The sequence below is a fragment of the Ovis aries genome, chromosome 3 (assembly GCF_016772045.2).
Source record: "Ovis aries strain OAR_USU_Benz2616 breed Rambouillet chromosome 3, ARS-UI_Ramb_v3.0, whole genome shotgun sequence".
Classification (NCBI taxonomy): Eukaryota; Metazoa; Chordata; class Mammalia; order Artiodactyla; family Bovidae; genus Ovis; species Ovis aries.
The window spans coordinates 30,576,408-30,597,904 of record NC_056056.1 but is presented as its reverse complement, the minus strand read 5'-3'; the positions used below and the strand labels follow the sequence as shown (position 1 = coordinate 30,597,904).

Here is a 21,497-nt window from a genome sequence, read left to right as displayed (position 1 = left end):
TAGTACCTTTCTCCACACTCTATATCTGGTTGGTGATAAGGCCAGTATTAAATGTGAGTTCACCTGGGTCATGTTCTAGGATCCTTCTCCTCTCACATAGCGTCGTATCGATGGGCAGCCTTTGAATGTCCTTCATCCATTCAAGGGAAGACAATAGGTTTAGTTGTTGAGGATGGAGGTGGATTATTCACTGAAACTAGGAATGGAGTTGAAGAAGGGGATCTCTATTCTGTGACTGCAGGGAACACAAAATCTAGAAGAGCGAGTGGAGGGCCAGGGAGTGTGGGGAGCCCATGGGCTGTAAACCAGTTCGAATAGGGTTGAGCTGAGGGACCTCAGCCAAAAATGTGAGGGACCAGGGAACAGTAATCAGATTAATAGATAATATACAAGACAGAAATAACCTGGGAAATTGCTTGGCAAGCCACTATTGTCTGAAGCCAGCATTTGTGTGTGTGTGTGTGCTGGCTGCTCGGCAGAGGAAGAATGGGCCAGCTCATTTAAAGGGCCAGCCTGGCACAGACAAGAATGAAAGGAGAACACGCACGAGCACAGAAAGGAGTGTTGATTTTATACTGCTTCCAGAAAAAAGAGGCAATTTAATGAAGTAGAAAAGGAACAGAGGCTTTGGAATCAAATAGACCTGGGTGAAACCTCCGCCACCTTACTTATTAGATGCACAACTTGGAGCAGATAATTGTACCTCTCTGAGCCTCCCTCTCTCCTTTATAAACTGGGGTTTATGATATCCACCCAGGTGAGTTTATGGAGGTGAAGTTCCCAGCACAGAGCCCAACACATAATAGGATTTCAGCTTAGCAAATGAGCTTTTCTTCCTACCTGCTTTTTCACTTCATCATTCTTGCCCACTCTTGGAAGTAGAACTGCACATTTCCAAGATAGAAACGTGCAGTTCTAAAAGAACAAGTGAATAAGGAAGCAGATCTCTTGTATTAAGGGAACTCCCTTGACTGAGTGAAAGAGCCATCAGTGGGTGAAGAAATGTCAGAGACCTGATTATATTTACGGGTTAGCAGAGCTGGACCTGAATGTGTGTGTGTGTGTGTGTGTGTGTGTGTGTATGTGTGTGTGTGTGTGTGTGTGTGTGTGTGTGATTGTGCTTCCTATGTCCCATGAATGAGGTCTTACAGAGCCTGCCCTGGGGGAGGAGGAGTAATGTGACCACAGGGTCATCATGACCACAGGTCATGTCCCACAGAGGACATGGGTGGTGATCTGCGACCAGATTATTTCCTTCCTATTTCCTCCCTCTTCCCTACTGAAGAAGCCAATACAGAGTTTCAAGATTCCACAGATGCTTCTAAAGGCCCTTCACTCCCATCCAGGGAGTTGTTAGGACTGCCCTTCTGACTCTGGCTATTTCTCTCTGCCACAGACTTTCCAAATTTCCCCATGACTTGCTCATCCTAATTCAGTCATTCAACTAGAATTATTGAACCCATTATACACCCAGTGATGTATTATATAAGGTCCTTGCAACAAAAATATAAACAAAACCAACATTGTTCTTATTTTCAAAGAGCTGATCATCCAAGAGGGGCGTCAGACATTTTATAACTTATTGTGATAGCACTTGGGGCTTCCCTGGTGGCTCAGCTGGTAAAGAACCTGCTTGCCAATGCAGGAGACACAAGAGACGTGGGTTCAATCTCTGGGTCAGGAAGATTCCTTTGGAGTAGGAAATGGCATCCCACTTCAGTATTCTTGCCTGGAAAATTCCAGGGACAGAGGAGCCTGGTGGACTACAGTCTATGGGGTTGCAAAGAGCACGGACATGACTGAGCGTACATACACATGCACGCGTGCACACACACACACACATACATGATAGCACTCACATTAATTTCTAGGGCTGCTGGAACAAAATAACACAAATGGAGTGGTGTAAGCAACAGAAATGTGACTCACAGTTCTGCAGGCTCTAAGGGTGAGGTCCAGGTGTTGTCAAGGGCCACGCTCCTCTGATGGTGTTAGGGGAGGATCTGTTCCATGGCTCTCGCCTAGCTTCTGCTGGCTTCTGCAGTCTCTGCTGTCCCTTGACTTCTGCTGCATCACCCTATCTCTGCCTTCATCCTCACACAAGATTTTCCCTGTGTGTGCGCACCTCTAAATTTCCCCCATTTTATAAGGACATCAGTCATATTGGATCAGGGGCCCACTTACTCCAGTATGACCTCATTTTAATTCAACTATGCCTGCACAACCCTTTTTCCAAATGGTGCATTCTGAAGTACTGGGACTTCAACATATCAGTTCGAGGGGACACACTTTCATCCATAACAATGCTAGATGAAAATCAAGGTAGGAGAAGTCCAAGGTGCTGTGGGAAAGTTCTCTTTTCTCTCTCCTTTCCTAAATCCTACATATTCCATAGGGTCCTTCTCCTCCCCAGACTCCTTCCAGACTCCTCCACTCCACCGCAACCTTCCCACTTCAGCCCTCGAGCCCTCCTTGGTCCTCTGTTCTCTTTCCTCTACTCGATTCTGAATTATGAAAAAGCTGAGAATGTGTCTTCTCCTCCCCTTTTGACTGCCTCCACAGCAATTAATCACCAAAGCCAGCATGCTTTTTGGAATTGGTGACTTGGTGCCTTTCCAGCATGGAGCAGAGTGGTGCCAAACACCAGCTTTCCCTGCCTGCACTTCTGTCTTCTCACTAGTCTATCTCCTGTAGCCCTGGGTTTCTCATGGTCATAAAGCCAATAGGAAGTATCTCAGGAAGCAGAGCTCCTCCAGAACCTTGTCCTGCAGCAGGGACTCTGAGGAGAGCCTTGGAAAGAGGCACCAGCAAATGTCTCCGCATCTGGACCACCTCCTGTGAAAAAGGCTGCAACACAGTAGCAGGTAGCAAGTCTCAACATCCTTCATTAATGAAAAAAAGACTATCTCATCAGAGATCCTAATGATATCCTTAAAAATCATAGAGGGTATGTACAGAATCATGCTTTGAACAGGAATAGCAGATCCAGGATTTTATTCATAGAGCTATTTGTGTTTTGACACATAACGCAGAATAAAAGAAAAACAAAAAGAACTCATATGCATCTGTAAAAAAAATCCAAGAAAAATATAAGTACTTAATATAATATTATATATTGTACAGAATATTGAGCCTGAATACAAACTTATGCTTCTGTGACCTTTCTGAATAAATGATTGGGTTTTGTGGACCTGAGGTTAGAGATCCTGGATGCTCCTAAGGCAGCAAAGCAGATGGTGCATTAATAATGGGGGTATTAGGAGGATCGGCTTCCCAATTCCAGTGTATTCATTAATACACTTTAGACAGTTTAATTGCTTCCTGAAACACTAATTGAAAGAGGTTCATTTGCAAACGCCTAGGTTCTAATAATATAAATCTGGCACAGTGCCACAAAAGCCCCTTAAATACCATTATAAGATGAATTGTGGCATTTAAATAAAGGCAGCTACATTTTTTAAGTAGAATTGGTACAATGAAATATATAAATTTTTTTCCCAGAGGGAGAAAAGAAAACAGTAGGTGCTGAGTCCTTCCAATATCAGGGTTTATGAAATACTCACCAACATTATGCAGCTGAGCTTTGCGATGGTGAACATCTGGTGTACTCTGTGACTTCAACAGCACAAAGCAGAATGCTCTAGTTTACATAAACTCATTTCCTAGAGGGACAGCAACAGAATCTGTTATTTCAAGAGAATATATGACTAAATGTTGTTACACCTTTGAAGGAAGGATTATTCCCTTAGAATCATTCTGTCTAGTGACCTTCCCTAAATTGTATTTCATGCCTTTATAGGCATATTGATTCTACACATACTTCCCCAGTATTTACCAACTAGAACTCAGCAGTTAGGCCAAGAATACATAAGGAGTTTTGCTTCTACATGAAAAAATAAATAAATAAATACAAATCGATCAGCACCTAGATTTTAGTAATTCTCAGTTTCTTTCGGTGGAGTAAGTTTCTCCAATTAATGGACATGAGTGTTGTATCAATGAGCATCAGCTTATTTGCTGATGAAACTATGGCTAAGTAACCTGTTGTTAGAGTACAGTGACCAGAAATTCCATATCTTTCACCAATGAGTAGGGCCTTTGATGGTTTCCTTTCTTTATGTGAGGCAGGATCAAGATGCTTTACATAAATTGTCACGGTTAATTTCCAAGAGATGAGCTCAGTTTGGTGTCTAGGATTGTTTTGAGAATAGGAGTTGAGGTCTACTTATAGGAAAGGCCAGTGAGACTCAAGTACAAATGCAAAGGCATGGCTTGCTATCTGAAGGGCCAGGGAATTAGGGATGAACCTGCTCCTTTGCAAGCAGGCATGTGGATTAAATATGAGGGAGTAGGGCCTCCTGGAGCCTTTGTGATAAGGTGGGGAAGCTATTTGGTATTGGGAGCTACTGGAATTTTCAGGGGAAAAATTTCCCTTGAGAAAATAAGAAACAACTTGTTGCTTTCAAATTATTTCTGTCCTGTTGATTGCTGTCCAGGTGTGAGTCTTTGCTCAAATTTCTCCTTTGAGTCCTACCTGTGGTAAAGACCAGTTGGCTTCTGATAGCATCTCTATATTAAAACATACATGATTCCTGCAACACACATCAATCCATGTGCCTTTAATGTCAGTTATAATTTTTAAACTATTTTGGAAAAAAGTAAAAATAAAAATTTTATTGAAAATATTATAAATATAAAAAATAAAATTATCTTAATTCTCTATTATTTCTTTACACCCCAACCCTAGTACACTTGAAGACAGAGATTCTGACTCATGTCCTACTCTTTGTGACCCCATGGACTGTAGCCTACCAGGCTCCTCAGTCCATGGAATTTTCCAGGCAAGATTCCTGGAGTGGGTTGCCATTTCCTTCTCCAGTGGATCTTCCCAACCCAGGGATCGAACCTGGGTCTCCTGCATGGCAGGCAGATGCTTTACTGTCTGAGCCACCAGGGAGATCCAAAAAATTTTATTGAAAATATTATAAATATAAAAAATAAAATGATCTTAATTCTCTATTATTTCTTTACCCCCAATCCTAGTACCCTTGAAGACAGAGATTCTGACTCTATTCAGATATTGCATATAGTACCTATCCTTGATTTAAGGATTTTCATTAACATTTAGATCAAATCAAGTAAGGTATTGGATTGAATCAAGATTCAGAAGTTATATCCATCAAAAACAAAGCAGAAAATAAAGTGTCTAGTATTGGGGGTAACTCTTAAAACATTCTAACAAAAGCATGTAAAGTTAGTTGCCTTACAATCATATTCATTGATGCAGGCATGACTAACCACTGCATTTATTCTCAAATGAAAGCTATTCTTCCCTGCATCTCTCTCTCTTATACACATATACACACAACATACATCCCTAAAATCTACAGTAAGTAATTTCATCTTAACTTGTTTGTAGTTTTCTTTGTACAAGTCTTGAAAGTTTGTCTTACAAATATAGCATCACAATTAGATTAGTGTGAACCCAAAACAGACTAAGACAAGATGAATTTCAAGGACTTAGACTAAATTATCTGTGTATGCCAAGTAGGTGTATTTTTCATATTCCTTAACGCAAGTTCAAGTAAGTTTCTGCTAGGCGACCCTTTTCATGAGTTGTCTCCACTTGAATATATTGAAATTTCTCTAAATAATCTAAAATTTCACACTGAGCACTTAAGCTCATTTCAAGTAGGCATTTGTTAGATTTAGTCTGCCTAAATATCTCAAACCCTTCCTTTTTGGAGAGTATTTCACTTTTGTGAATCTTGTAGAAGGCTGGAATTTAAAGGCAGCTAGAGGCTCCATTTCCCCATTCTCTCTGCTGAAAATGTGCAATCTTAAGTCCTAGGCTTTCCCAGTTGGCTGGGACTTCCCTGGTGGCTCAGATGGTAAAGAATCTGCCTGTAATGCCAGAGACCCAGGTTTGATCCCTGGGTCAAGAAGATCCCCTGGGGAAGGGAATGGCTAACCACTCCAGTGTTTTTAGTGGAGAATTCCATGGATGGACTGGTGGGCTACAGACCATGAAGTCACATAGTCAGATAAGACTAACACTTTTACCAGTTGGCTGCCCCTGCCCCAAAGACACAGAGATACAACGACTGTTGAGAATTCTTTCTAGTGGTGGTGACATCCATTGTCAGCAAGAGAAGGGCACTGGTGTCAGTCAGTGGGATACTAACCATATTTTCCCTATGGCTTGACTTTTGCCCTGTCTACTCTCTTAATTTAGCTCAGAAAAATTATTTATTTATTTTAAATACAAATTTATTTATTTTAATTGGAGGTTAATTACTTTACAATATTGTATTGGTTTTGCCATACATCAACATGAATCTGCCACAGGTATACATGTGTTCCCCATCCTGAACCCCCCTCCCTCCTCCCTCCCCATACCACCCCTCTGGATCATCCCAGTGCACCAGCTCCAAGCATCCAGTATCATGGATCAAACCTGGACTGGTGATTCATTTCATATATGATATTATACATGTTTCAATGCCATTCTCCCAAACCATCCCTCTCCCTCTCCCACAGAGACCAAAAGACTGTTCTATACATCTGTGTCTCTTTTGCTGTCTCACATACAGGGTTATTGTGAACATCTTTCTAAATTCCATATATATGCGTTAGTATACTATACTGGTAAAAAAAGATCTCTTGGCCATTTTGGTCAATTTATATAATTTAGATCAATTCTTCCACACATGTAGTTTTTATCCATTTACATGATAAGCATTCTTAAATATTTAATATAGTTTTAAATTAATGCATTTTTATTAAATTTCACTTGGTAGAATTGTATTTATGCATTGTATTTATTTGAACATAATCTCAAATTGTACAGTCTCTTTTCCATTCTCACTGTGAATGTCCCAAATCTGTGAGTTTACTAGAGTTAAACTTTCTAAAAGAGTTTTTGTTCCATCATATATTATGGTGTATTGAATTATCACTTGACATTATTATCTAATCTGGGTTATGTTTAAAAGTCAAAGTCATTAAATATTTTAAGCTTCCTTTGAGATTTGTCTTTTCTTATTAGGGTTGGGGCATGGAGAAAACGTATATCTGAGAGAAATTGGTAATGAAGGTACCACATCTCATGTGTAAAAAGGGTCAAGTTCCTGTGTAAGACAGGGAAATTCTAGCTTCTGTGAAGATGAACTAAAGAGAACTTGATTCCAAGTCTGAGAGTTTCAAGGATATTTAGAGGTCAATTCTTTCCTCCTTTTACCTAAATGTATAGATAAAGTCTTAAGAAAAAAGAAGAAAAGCCCAAGAAAGGTGTGAAGTGGGAGGAGGGGCTTGGTAGCAACTTATCGGTGCTGAGAGTGGTGTCATAGATAAATCTTCAAAGCCAAATTAGTTTTAAAATTTGTTAAGGTGTAATAGACATCCTGAGGGCTTCCCAGGACAGTGCAAAGAATCTGCCTGCCAGTGCAGGAGATGCCAGAGACTCAGGTGTGATCCTTGGGTCAGGAAGATCCCCTGGAGTAGGAAATGGCAACCTGCTTCAGTATTCTTGTCTGGAAAATCCCATAAACAGAGAAGCCAGGCAGGCTGTAGTCCATGGGGTCACAAAGAGTCGGGCATGACTGAACAGCTGACCACAGGTACACAAGAGACATCCTGCTCTTTTTGGTGATCTGTCTTATGCTAACAGAAAAAAGAAAGGTCAGAACGGGGCTTTGATGGATCAAAATCAATCAGGGTGTAAGAAAATGCCACTCCAAATTTGCCTGCTGGGGGCATTGTCTTCGATGACAAGTCAAGCCAGCCCTCCAAAACTCTGAGGCAGGTTGTGCTCACAATACTGTGGACAGATATAGTTCCAGGAGCATGTGTTTGTGTATCTACTCCATGAAGAAATACAGAGAATTCTTTCTTCTCTCCTTTTCCTTCTTCCTCTTCCTTCCCTCTTGACTACTGGGTTTGGCTATACCGCATTCATTTTTTTGATTATAAAACATAGTCCTGAAGAGAATTTGGATGACAATGGGCAAATCTGACTTCCTACATGACTTTAAGTAATTGATGTGACAGCTTTAGACAGACATATTGATTAATAATTCTATCATAGGCACTAAATGTCTTTACCAAGCTAGTTTCCATTTTATTAGCGTGTAAATATGTAATCTGCATAAAATTAAAGTTGTTATGTGCTTGAAACATTGTCTGTTAAAGAGATGCTTATTCTAAAGGACAGACATGGCTGTTTTTTTCTTTTATTCAGTTCTAATTTTTCTTTTCTCCCCTTCAAAGCTATATTCCCTTGTCATTATTCTTTCTGAACTAATCTGTTCTCCATCTTAGGCAACACTTTATGGAGCGGGAAATGATTTTGAGTATGAACATTCAGTGTTCATGTCACCACCTCTCCTGAAAACAGAACTGTTAAATTATGAATTTGTGGTCTTGTTTCACACCATACTAGCCCAGGCTAACGAACTCCCATAAGAAATGTCAGTTTTCATCTAAACGCACTCAACAGTAAATGTTTTCTCCCAGGAGCACACCCTATTTGTTGAAAAGAGATACAGAAATTTCAGTTTACATGTTGTACTTTGGGATCACAGCTGGTCTAAAAATTAGTGCATTTGAAATAATTAATGGCTGACTGGAGGCATTCTTCTGTTAAGTGTGGTCCAAAATATTCTTGACAATTAGAATGTTAGAAAATTTCCCTAAAATTCTTAGATGTCAGTGTGTTTGGAAGGCAGCCTATGATGAATGAGACTTTAGGGAGGGTTAAAAGAGTTTTTCATATAGACCCAAACTTGCAAGCTCCAGACAAGTCTGCTCTAATATATTGTGAAGATTAGATGATTTAAAACATACGAAGCATCTGCAAATGGACCTCATACATAGTAAGTGCTTAATAAAATTGTCTATTATTATTATTATTCCTTTTCTTAGTTCAATGACTCATCTTGCTTTAGGGTATTCAGAAACTGGCAATATTAAAACTGACAATATTGGAAAATGTAATTTCATGAACGGGGTGGTTATGAGGCTATGGGAAAGGATTGCTTTTATATTTGCCAGTACATTAAAGAAACAGTGACCTTACAAATTTCAGAAAGGTGTCTCTTAAGCCTTTCATTCATACATATTGATTCTTAAACAATGAACATAACACTAGGCTTGAAAAGAACCCAGTGAAAGTGAAAGTTGCTCAGTCATCTATGACTCTTTGTGACCCCATGGACTATACAGTCCATGGAATTCTCCAGGCCAGAATACAGGAGTGGGTAGCCTTTCCCTTCTCCAGGGGATCTTCCCAACCCAGGGATCAAACCCAGGCCTCCTGCATTGCAGGAAGATTCTTTACCAGCTGAGCCACAAGGGAAGCCTGAAAAGAACCCAGAGGAACCCTGTTTAGGAAACAAGGGTCCACGTTTGCAAAATAGTTCATACTGTACTCAGAAGTGTCCAAGACTTGACCTGCGGGCAACCCTTTCTCCAGCTGGTTTAACCTTTCCTAGTGACTTCATTATCTTGCAGCTGATGACTTCAAAAGAGCAGTATATACTCACAGAGTGATTTCTGGCAAGGAAATCAAATATTGAAAATATAGGATGGGACTGTGAGACAAAAACAGATAAGAAGCACCTCGCTTGTTCCCAGGAATCCTCTTTCTGTCCCAGCCCTCCGATTTCTAAATTCTCCTACCTTAAAAGGTAGAAAACTCAAATTCTTTCACTCCTGTTATTTTTACTTCTCTAGGAAAACTGTGATTCTTTGAGAATAGGCACCATGTCTTACATCCACACAGGACCCAGGTGTGAGCACAGTGCCAGACATAGGGAGACAACTGTCAAGACTGAAGCTATGAAGAAAATATTAGTATTGTTGGAAAGAAACCAGAGATAAAGGACACAGGAGATAGACAATCTGGGTTCTTGTCCTTACATCAACATTTTTGAGCTTGGACAAGTTTGTTTAATGTTTAACCTGCTTCAGTAAGATCACAGCTATGGAGCTTTGAAGGTAGAAGGTGCTTGTGACATTCTTGTGAAAGAATGAATGAATAAAAGAAATACATTAAGACTTTTGGAACTTTTCTTAGATTTCTTTTTAAAGTTCCCCATTTGAACTAAGAAGTAAAACCCATACCACCATACCAATCCAGATGTCTGGATTCATTTTCCCTGGTGCCTTCTCCTTAGAGTATAAAACCATGATGTTAGTGGACTGAAGTGCTGGTGATTGGGATTCAAGCTTTAGCTGGTCTATGTTTGTTGTTTTGTTGTTGTTTAGTTACTAAGTCACGTCTGACTCTTTTGTGACTCTACGGACTGTAGCCTGCCAGGCTCCTCTCTTCATGGGACTTCCTAGGCAAGAATACTGGAGTGGGTTGCCATCTGCTTTTCCAGGGGAGCTTCCCAACCCAGGTGTCTCCTCCATTGACAGGCAGATTCTCTACCACTGAGCTGGCAGGGAAGACCATGATCTGTCTCTGCTTGACTTTAAACAATTTCATGAAGAATGATCCAGAGTGTGACAAAAAGAAAAGCAGCTTAAGTCATGCTGGCTTCACTGGGACAGAGTTGGAATATGTGTGTAAATAGCTGCTATAGGATTGTCTCACATTCTTTCATTAATTCAGGCCTACATGGACCAGGTGCTGCTCTAGGGACCAGGATGCAGCACTAAACAGACCTGACATGGTGCCTGTTCCTAGAGTTTGTGTTCCAGAGGAGAACAATATCAAATAAACAAGTGACTATACAGTACATCAAATAATGAAAACACCTACACAGAACAACAGGCCAGGGTAAGGGCAGAGGATTTGAGCATTAGGGAAATAGCTACTCCTTAGCAGGAAGACCTTTCTGGTAAACTAACAATTGTATTAACAACATGGAGAAAGTGGCAACAAGCCTCTTGGAATTTTAGGAGTCAGTGGTTGGAGCAGGTGAATTAAAAAATTAGTTAGATATTCAAATAAAGACTTTGAGAATAAGCTTGGACCCTAAAAAATAAATGTTGAATTTTCAGTTCAGCAGCTAACTATTAGTAATCTGGAGTTCAAGATTGGATTAGGATATTTCAGAATAGTCAGCCTAAGGGAAGCATTTAGAGTCCTGAGACTAAATGAGACCCAAAGAGCAGTAGAGACAGAAGAGGAGAGGTTCAAAGATGGAGCTATCAGGAACCCCAAGTGTGGAAGCTTGTGGCTGGCGAGATAAGAGGAGAGAGAAGAGAGAACAGTGGCTCAGAATCCAAGAAAAAAATTAATATCTAAAGACTAATCAATACCAATGAATACCTAAATAATACAAAATAATTTAAAAGCAAGGTTAAAAGTTAGTATCAAATAGACTAATATCTAATATCCCTTATTACTACAGCTAAAAGGCTTTGGGATTTTCTATAGATTATTAAGCAATGATTTCCAGCATTTGAAAATAACATCAGTGTCTTGGAGGCATTCGTGCTGGCTAAAATGAAACCAGATATTTGTATCTGGAAATGACATAAGAATGGCTGAAAAGTTTGAGCATTTAGTTTCATTTCCAAAAGGGCTTCCCTTGTGGCTCAGCTGATAAAGAATCCTCCCGCAGCTGGGGAGACCTGGGTTCGATCCTTGGGTTGGGAAGATCCCCTGGAGAAGGAACGGCTACCCACTCCAGTATTCTGGCATGGAGAACTCCATGGACTATATAGTCCATGGGGTCACAAAGAGTCAGACCTGATTGAGCGACTTTCACTCACTCCAGGGAGGTATGCCTGATACTTGACAAAGTTTGGTTTGATTGACTGAATTCCCAAACATGCTTCAATTTCAGCAGAGATGGAAAGAGTTGTCTCATACCCACCATCTCGGGCTGGTGTCCCAGATGGACTGTGGATTCTGAAAACATTAGGTACCTCCAACGAGGGCTGTTTCTGGAGGCAATTCACAGGAGAGGATTCCTGTCAGCTCAGGAAAACTTAAGGATGACTAAAGAAAACAAATTCTGATTGTCACTGAGCAATCTGTTTTGGGAAGAAATTCAATGATTAATTTGATCATTGGAGGACTTACTCTGTGTCACAAAAATATCACTAGCCAAATAGTCAGGTTGGGGAAAAAGCAAAAGGGGAAAATATAGAAGCATTTTGAGAAAAACAGGATACAAAATTATTTTAAATATAAGACATAAAGCAAGAAAAAAAAGTTTTAAAAGTCCATATATAAAAATGTCAGTAAAGGAAACAGCAAGCTAGTTAATGTCTTCTCTACAATTTCCATATTTTCCCTTTTTTTTTTCTGACATGAGTTGAATTGCTTTGATAACAGGAAAGTAAGCTAATGAAAATAGAAGAAACTGGAATTTTTATAAATTTATTTTTGGTTTGGCATTCAATATGGGCAAAGGGTAGTATTTATCCTTAGTTATCCTTCCATGAAGTTTATACCCTATTTATGAAATTCAACTTCATCTATGCTAATGGCTGTGAAAATCAGGCAGCCACCCTACCTGCTCTCACTGTGGATTGCCTGGGGTGCTGCCTTCTCAAGCTGCTGTTTTATTAATGATCTTGAAACTGAAATAATAAGGAATGAAGAAGTGTTAAAAAGACTTAGTGATATGCTACTAACATTTGCCAAGAAAATGAAATAAGCTAAGATGAGAAAACACTGGGGAGGCAATGAGAAGCCAACTGTTCCATTTCTCTGAGCCTCTGACCTCTGCAGTCAGGATTTCTAAAGACACACTCTCTGTGGGTCAGGCTTGGGCTGTCTACCCTCTGCCGGTGAGCCGACATCAGTCCTCCGAGAGGTACAATTTGTCCTTGATAAAGCTGAGTTGGATTGATTTTATTTCCAAACATGTTTCAGTTGCAGCACAGTTATAATTTGGGAGGGGAAAAAGAAGGCTTTAGGCTTCATAACACTCTCACTTTATTAATTTTTTTTAATAAAGGAGAAGGATTATTCAAGATATGATTATCTAGTGGCCCAGTTTGCATAAGTTAAATTACATATCATTAATATGTTAAGTTTTATCAAATTAAAAATGCTATTAAATGGTTCTGGAATCTTTTTTTTTTTCCTTCCAGGCTACATGGTTTCACCACTTGTTTTATTTAAACTGGAGAAGATAGTGTGTATTCAGAGGCCATAATACCATAATAGACACCAGAAACAAATTAAAAACAAAAAATTGGAATTGTTTTGGAGGGAGTCTACAGTTGCTTGCTTATTTTGACAGTCATTGTAGGAGGAATTTGGCATAGAGATGCCAGATCCTTGGGATCATGAAAACATACTTGGTAAAACATAGACTGTGAAGGAAGAACTTTAAAGTGTTAAGAGTTCAGTCAATTTTTAAAGCAATTGATGCCTTTTATAAATAAAGAACCAAACTGGATAGTCAAGGTCTGAAGACTCCTTTTACTGGATGTGTGGGCTCAAAGTCACTTTAGTTGTGTCCGACTCTTTGTGACCCTATGGACTATAGCCTGCCAGGCTCCTCTGTCCATGGGATTCTCCAGGCAAGAATACTGGAGAGGGTTGCCATGCTCTTTGTCAAGGCATCTTCCCCACCCAGGGATCGAACTCGTGTCTCATGTTTCTTGTGTTGGCAGATGGGTTCTTTACCACCAGGGCCACCTGGGAAGCCCAAAAGTTCAGCCCACTGCATTGGCCAGCAGTACAGGGTGCTTGATAGCAAATGTTTGATGCATGAGACCTATTACTATTGTTTTTTAGTCACTAAATCATGTCCAACTCTTTTGCCATCCCAGGGACTGTAGCCTGCCAGGCTCCTTTGTCCATGGGATTTCCCAGGTAAGAATACTGGAGTGGGTTGCCACTAAGTTTTGACAAAGCTGAAAAAGCCAGATAGATGACTAGGGGAAATATGCAGAAGGAACAGGTGATGGGCATTAACATCTATGGAGTGTTTGCCAATGTATGGCCTTGCCTTTCATGAGCCATCTTATTCACTGCTTACAAATAGTCTCTAAATTGGGGAGTCATTTCTCATCTTTAAAGATGAAGAAGTAGAAGCTTGGAGAGATGGATCATTTGCCCCAGATGATGTTGCACAATAAGCTTTTGAAGTGTGGTGTTGAGAAGACTCTTGAAAGTCCCTTGGACTGCAAGGAGATCCAACCAGTCCATCCTAAAGGAAATCAGTCCTGAATATTTATTGGAAGGACTAATGCCGCAGCTGAAACTCCAACCCACTTTGGCCACCTGATTTGAAGAACTGACTCATTTGAAAAGACTCTGATGCTGGGAAAGAGTGAAGGCAGGAGAAGGGGACGGCAGAGGATGAGATGGTTGGATGGCATCACTGACTCAATGGACATGAGTTTGAGGAAGCTCCAGGAGTTGGTGATGGCCAGGGAGGCCTGGCGTGCTGCAGTCCATGGGGTCACAAAGAGTCGGACACGACTGAGAGACTGAACTGAACGGAACTGAATCAGCTTTTGAATTTTGAATCCAGAATCCCATTTTCTTAAACACATCCAAACTTTATAAGACTCTGTGTCCTTACATAGCTTTGGATCCTTTTTTAGAATAATTTTATTTATTTTTGGCTGTGCTGGGTCTTGGTTGCTGCACAGTGTTTTCACTAGTTGCTGCAAGCAGGGGTACTCTCTGGTTGTGGTGTGCAGGCTTCTCATTGTGGTGGCTTCTTTTGTTGCACAGCACAGGCTGTGAGGCAGATGGGCTTCAATAGTTGCAGCATGTAGGCTCAGTAGTTACAATTCCCGGGCTCTAGAGCACGGGCTCAGTAGTTGTGATGCATGGGCTCAGTTGCTATGCAACATGTGGGATCTTCCTGGACCAGGGATTAAACTTGTGTCTCCTGCATTGACAGGTGGATTCTCTACCACTGAGCCACCAGGAAAGTCCCTGAATTTTTTATTCATACTTTAAAAACTTTTTTAAAGTAGTACTTAAAAAAAAAAGAAAATTTCTGAAAACTTTTTTTCTGTTGTCTCACCTTCAGCATCTGCAAACAATCAACACCTCTAAAATGAGATTCCCCCAAAATAGCAGGGCCTTCTAGTACAATGAATACTATAAAAAGCACACCTGGTATTCTTGAAAAAAAAAAAATGCTTTTTTGTTGGATTTAAATTGGACTTCAATCATTGGACTTTAATACTTAACCATGTTATATTTAACCTAAAAATCACCTCGAAGTTGTGAGAAGTACCTTTGTGAAAACTTACATCAGATAGCGCGTGCTGATATGGTTCACTGAAGGAGATTGAAAAAATGGCTAAATTCTCAGAAGTAACGCAGCAATTTTCTGAAAGTGTATGTTCCCAATACACACCTAGAAATGATGAGATTCATTAACATAAGTGCCTGTGCCGGGCCATCACGCCTTTTCCCAGTGCCTGGCAATATCATTGGATAACTTCTAACCCAGGATTGTTCAGATTTTTTATCACCTCCCTCTACTCAAAGGTCCAATTGATTGAACAGTGATGGGTTATACGATTTTTCTCGGAAAGTACGTCTCTAGGCTTCCATACGTCAGTAGCCGACGGAAGAGACCCCTAAGAGGCCTAAGAGTTACACTCCCAGCTTCTCTCTTTTTCCTGAGAGTTATGCTTTCAGCTTCTTACGATGGAACAAAATGATTTTAGCATCTCCTTCGTTGCTTATCAACCTGCTCCATCTGCTGCTGTCCTTCAGTTTCCTAACTTAGAATCCTCTTCTCTGCTTTCCCACCAGAGGTCCTGCTTCCTTCTCTCACAGTCATTAGTTAGGCTTTTCATTATTCATAATAAACTATCAAGGATATGCCAACACTGAAGCGGAACCCATTTTGCATTGATTCATTAAACAAATGTTTATTGAACCCACACTAGGCATTGTTACAGGCAATGGGAATAAATCACTGATGGAAAAGGCTTTTGTGAAGCTCATGTTCCTGGGGTGGGTTCAGATAACAAACATAAATAATTAGAAGGTCAGACTGTGATAAGTGCTCTAGGAAAGAATAATATAGGGACAGAGGGATGGAGGTTCTGGGAGGAGGTGGCATTTTATTTTGAATGATCTAGAATGATCTGCTCACTTATGACACTTGAGCAGGAACTTGAAGGAGGTGAGAGGGATCTGGGGGAAGAGTGTCCCTGGCAGAAGGAACAGCAAGTATAAAGGGCCTGAGAACAGGTAGGAGGTTAGCATGGCTGCGGGGGATGAACAAAGGAGAGCAAGGTTGAAGGTGAGGCCAGGTAGAAAGCTAGATCATGTAGGATCTTGTGGACCATTATGAGGGCTTGAGCTTTTACAGCAAGTGATGTATGAAGCCCCTGGATGGGTTTTGAGACAAAGGGTGACATAATCTGAGTTTCATTTTAAAAGAATCACTGTAGCTACTGAGATAAGAATAGACCAAATAAGGGTAAGGCAGGAAGCTGGGAGACTAATGCAATAACCTAGGAGCCAGATGATCACAGCTTACGTCAGGTTGAAATAATGGAGGTGGAAAAGTCAGCTGAATTTGGATGTATGTTATGATGATTCTCTTAGGAAAGCCAAAATTAGTTACTGCAAATATTTTAAACTTCTCCAGCTCCTCAAAATCTTACACACAGCAAGATAGTCTCATGACTTCCAAATGTCCTCTTCTCTTCTCAGGCCCAAAGCTACATTGTTCTATAAAGAAAAAGCAAGTGAACTTGGTGATAGACAGTCCTAACTGAATCCTGATTCAAGATATAAGTGACTGAACTTCCTTTAGCCTCAGTGTCTTTATTGATAAAATGGAAATAAGAGTAGCATCCATCTCCTAGATTTGTTGTGAAGATTAAATACGTTTATGAAAAGCTCTTAGTGCAGCGACTGGTATATAAGCAAAATTCACTAGCTGTTATATTAAAAATACTCTTATTCCTATTGTTGTGTGTATACTTTTCTGAGTCCTCAGTGAAGGCTTAGCATCTTCTAACTCTTCTTCTCTGAAGCCTGCTTTCTCAGCTTCTGAAACAGTCTATTACTGCTGTACTTACATCCCAACTTCTTTTCCTACAGCATCAATGGATTCCAGCTTTCCTGTTCTTCCTCCCGGCAGGTAACTTCTCTCTCTCTCTAATATTTGTGAGTAGCCTTTTGTTTTAATTGAAGGTTCCTAGGTCAGTTTAGAAGCCTCTACCTGCTTATTTCCTAGATCGTGAACCCAGGCCAATCATACCCAACTCTGAGGAATACTTGTTAGATCTTAGTATCTATTTACAGTTTTCCTAGTATCTCTTTCCCATCCTTTGTTCTTTCCCACCTCCCATTTTCTCTGCTTCTGTCTTTTCTTTTTAGCCAATAACCTGTCCAGAGAGGCTGCCAGAGCCTTGCCAGCTCCTGGCCTGCCAGGCCCTGCTTGCTAAATTACTCTTGTAGTATCTATTTCTTCCCCTCTGTCCAGCTCTGGGTGCAGTTCCCTTTCTCAGCTCTAGCCCTCTGTCTAGGACAGGGAGAACATCCAATAATTCTTTGCCTGTAGGTGTTTTCTTGGACCAGTTAGAAGGTATACTAAATCCTGGGTATGTCTTGATAAGTCCAGCTTCCTCTTTACTTTCTAACAGAAGCAGATGTAAGTGCTTCACCCAGCCTGGGTCTGCTGGCTTTGTTCCACATTTCTGCTCTGTGGGAACCTAAATCACTCTGATGGATTTGCATTTCCATAAAGCTGAGTGGGATCCTTTTAACCCTGTGCTTATGAAGTATGCTGTGAGCCTTCCCACATGTTGGGATTCATTCACGATAATAACAATGCACTATTCGTTTTTTTCCATTTCACATCTTCATGATCTCCTGATGACGGCTCTTGTAGTCTAGATATGTTCCCAAGAGGACTCAAGAGCACTAAGGCATACTTAATTTTTATTTAAAAAAATGGTAAAAGAGAGTACTCAGAAAAACATGAGGGCATTAAGAATGATCATGGAGTATAAAACTTTACTTCTGGGATATGACATTGATATTCTGAAATTCCCTTTAAAAATTTTTTAAATTTAAAACTTGCATTTTTTTCTCCCTTAATTTCTTTCTAATAAAACAAAAACATTTAAATAGCTTTATATTATTTGTAATATATAGTTATTTAAAATTTATTTTCATTAAAAATTTTTTTATTGGAGTATAATTGCCATATTCTATTGTTCACACATCTATAGCTCAGAAAGCTTCATTGGAGGGAGATAAAAATAAATTGATTTTCCCCCTTCAAGAAGTTTCCTCTTTGGTAGGATAAAGACAAAGGTGAAACAATGATCATTATTCTATAGTTGGCTAGGGCTCTTTAATAGGTAATATATCTAGGTCAGTGTGAGACGGGCTGTGGAAGCTTCTGACACCTGTCTCTCTTTGTTGGCTGAGCAAACAGCTTAATCCTCAGTTTTTCCACCTGTCTTCCTGGGAGTGCCAATAAGTCTCCACCCATTTCCCCAACTCTGGCCAACTGTGCTGGGCTGGGTTTGTGAACTGATTGCATATGTTACCAAGGAAATTATTGGGATGTCAAATGGCAGTGTCATCTTCCTGGCAACCTATTCTTGGGCAGATTGTGATCCAGTGACCTACAGACATATCATTCGAAATGCCAGCACCACTCCTGGTTAATCCCCTACCTTGGTTCTACAGGCAGGAGCCCCATCTGGCGAGGGGAAAGTGAAAATGGATCCAAAATTCTGGATTCTGCTTCCAATCTGTTTTTCTAGAACTGCTGCCCCCGGGTTGTCTGTCAGTCCCAGTATCTAGCAAGGTTAAGCTGGATCCACATTCATTCATTGCCTCTTTATCCTGCGTCAGCTTTTTATTCTCTGTGTAAGAGATTTCCCTGTGAGTTCAGTAACTCTACAACTCTACAAGATTGCAGAGACGGATGCCAATTGTCTTAAAATATTTTGAACTATGATTTTTCATGTTTTTAACTACAAAATAAATACTTAACATATGTTAAAATATTTTGCTGAGAGTAGCTCCTCATTTATTTCCCCCCCCCCGCCCCGGGTATCAAATACTTTTCCATCCTTTTCTCTTTTCTTGAGATAATTGTGTGTCTGTGTTCTTGTACTGCCCCAGGTTTTTCCATGTCCCTTTGATGTAGACTTAGTTTGATATTACAGATGAATATTGTGTTTATTTAATTACATAAAAACATAATTTTCTTCAGAAGTCAACAAGTACGTCTGAGTTCCTCCAAGCCTGCCTTACATCTAGTATGAAAGTCTAGCTTGTTAAATTCCTTGATATGTAATCCTCCACTAATTCACTCTATAAGTTATTATTATACATAGGGTAAGGCATGATGCTAAGTAATATGAAGTTGGTGACATAAGCAGTTATTGGACTATGTAACAAGAAACAGCACAGAAGAGTAAAGTTGAGTATGTCAAATGCCAAAAGGGTGATACTTAAAATATGGAGGAGGGCAATTAATATTTCATTCTTTTTTGGGGTAAAGGGTAATGTTTTCAGTTCTCTTATTTATGCTTGCCTATTAAACTCATTTTAAGAAAATCATTTTTAATATAAAGACTGCATCAGTATTTGAGCAGAGAAATGATTTTAAAACCATTCCAATATAATTGTAGGCTTAACTGGTGACCAGTGGTCACTGCCACTTATTCAGTAAAGAATTATTTTTCTCCTTTGTGCTGTTAAACATCTTGGACATGGATCCTGTCCTCACAACAGAAAAAGACACCATCTTGAGCTTTAAAGAACTCCTGGTCACTCAGAGATGGCAAAAAAGCACACAGGCACACAGGTAATAGTTCAGTTCAGACCATGAATGGTTTCATGTTGGACAAACCACTTACGATGTCTTTTTTTCTCACCTGTAAGTAGGGAAAGTAGCATTTTCTTCACAGACTTCTGTTCTTCTTTTGAGATCATGTTGTCGCTGCAACCAGCCTGTATTAGTTTGGAACTGTGTGTTTGAAAAGACTCTTGAGAGTCCCTTGGACTGCAAGGAGATCCAACCAGTCCATCCTAAAGGAGATCAGTCCTGGGTGTTCATTGGAAGGACTGATGTCGAAGCTGAAACTGCAAAACTTTGGCCACCTGATGTGAAGAGCTGACTCATTTGAAAAGACTGTGATGCTGGGAAAGATTGAGGGCAGGAGGAGAAGGGGACGACAGAGTATGAGATGGTTGGATGGCATCACCAACTCAATGGACATGGGTTTGGGTAGACTCTGGGAGTTGCTGATGGACAGGGAGGCCTGGCGTGCTGCTGTTCATCGGGTCACAAAGAGTCAGACATGACTGAGAGACTGAACTGAACTGAACTGAACTCTGCATGTAAGTTAAACAAGCAGGGTGATGATATACAGGCTTGACGTCTACTATGGCACTATAATAACCTACTGTTATTGTTTATTTGTTTTATGTATTTCCAATATGCAGTAAACATATATGTATTCACTGCCTGGCACAACGACTGGTTTACGAAAACCATCCAATAAAAGCTGAAAGAAAGGGAGAGAAAAAGAGACAAAAGGACTAAGAAACAAAGAAAAAGAGAAAAAGCAAGAAAATCATCTTTTGGTCAAATCATGTTGAGTAATTTTTCCTAGCTTTCTTTTTTATTTGGATTTAAAACAATATAAAAGTAAGAAAAAATGATTATTATAAAATAATCAACAGAATTATACAGAATTAAAATTTAGAAAAATGGGATTATGTTCTGGTCTTTCTACTTTAAAATATATGCAAGGTGTCATGCAATAGATCTATTTATTTTTCCAAAGCAGGAAATCATTCTGTAGTGTGGGTGGAGCATAAATTAAATTTTCACTTTTCTGTCAATTGATATTAAAATGGTTTCCAATATTTTCCTTTTCAGAGACTAGCTCAAAAATATCTTTGCACACATGAGTCAATATTTATGTAGAACTAATTTTTAGAAGAAGAATTGATGGATCCAAGCAAATGTGCTTTAACCTTTTGATAGATCCTTCCAGAATGCCTTCCACAATCATAGACATTTCCCTTACCATTGGCAACATAGAACATTTTCAATCTCAACTTTTCTTTTGGGTCAATTTTATGAATTAAAAACTTTTTTATTTTTATTTATAAGATAACCAGTGAGCTAGAATATAATTTTATACATATCATCATTTCTTGGAATTTCTTTGTGCTTGTTATATTCATAGTTGTTTCATGCTATATTAAAGATTTTTAACTCTGCATCTATTGTATATGAAGTAAATTATTTCTCCCAATCACTTAGTAGGATTTTGGATAAAATTCTTATAAAGATCCACTGGGCAATGTAATCTAAGTTCTTTATAGTTGTGTGTCCCTTGCACGGTACTTCTGTGTCAACAAGAATTAGCCAGGGTCTTCCAATCCCCAACTGTGCTATGCAGCAAAGATTTCACACCACCTCAGTATCCCAAAGGGAATAAAATCCTATATGTAAAACAAGGAATTCCTCATGATGCTGAATATTTGATGAAATTGTGTTCTGGGTTGGGCTGATATGATATGCATGTGGTGCTTTCCTCCTGGTGAACTCCATGGT

At 39.7% G+C, this 21,497-nt stretch overlaps 1 long non-coding RNA gene and 1 other non-coding gene across 2 annotated transcripts in view; one reads left to right on the top strand and one right to left on the bottom strand.

Annotated features, from left to right (window-relative positions):
- Positions 1–21,160, top strand: part of LOC132659383 (uncharacterized) — a 73,755-nt gene extending 52,595 nt beyond the window's left edge. The window contains exon 2 of the long non-coding RNA XR_009599766.1: positions 17,003–21,160. This is a non-coding gene — a long non-coding RNA (uncharacterized LOC132659383). The remainder of the gene's footprint in view (positions 1–17,002) is intronic.
- Positions 4,886–4,957, bottom strand: TRNAG-GCC (transfer RNA glycine (anticodon GCC)). Its single transcript has one exon. It is a non-coding gene; the product is annotated as a tRNA-Gly (tRNA).
- Positions 21,161–21,497: the final 337 nt, after the last annotated feature.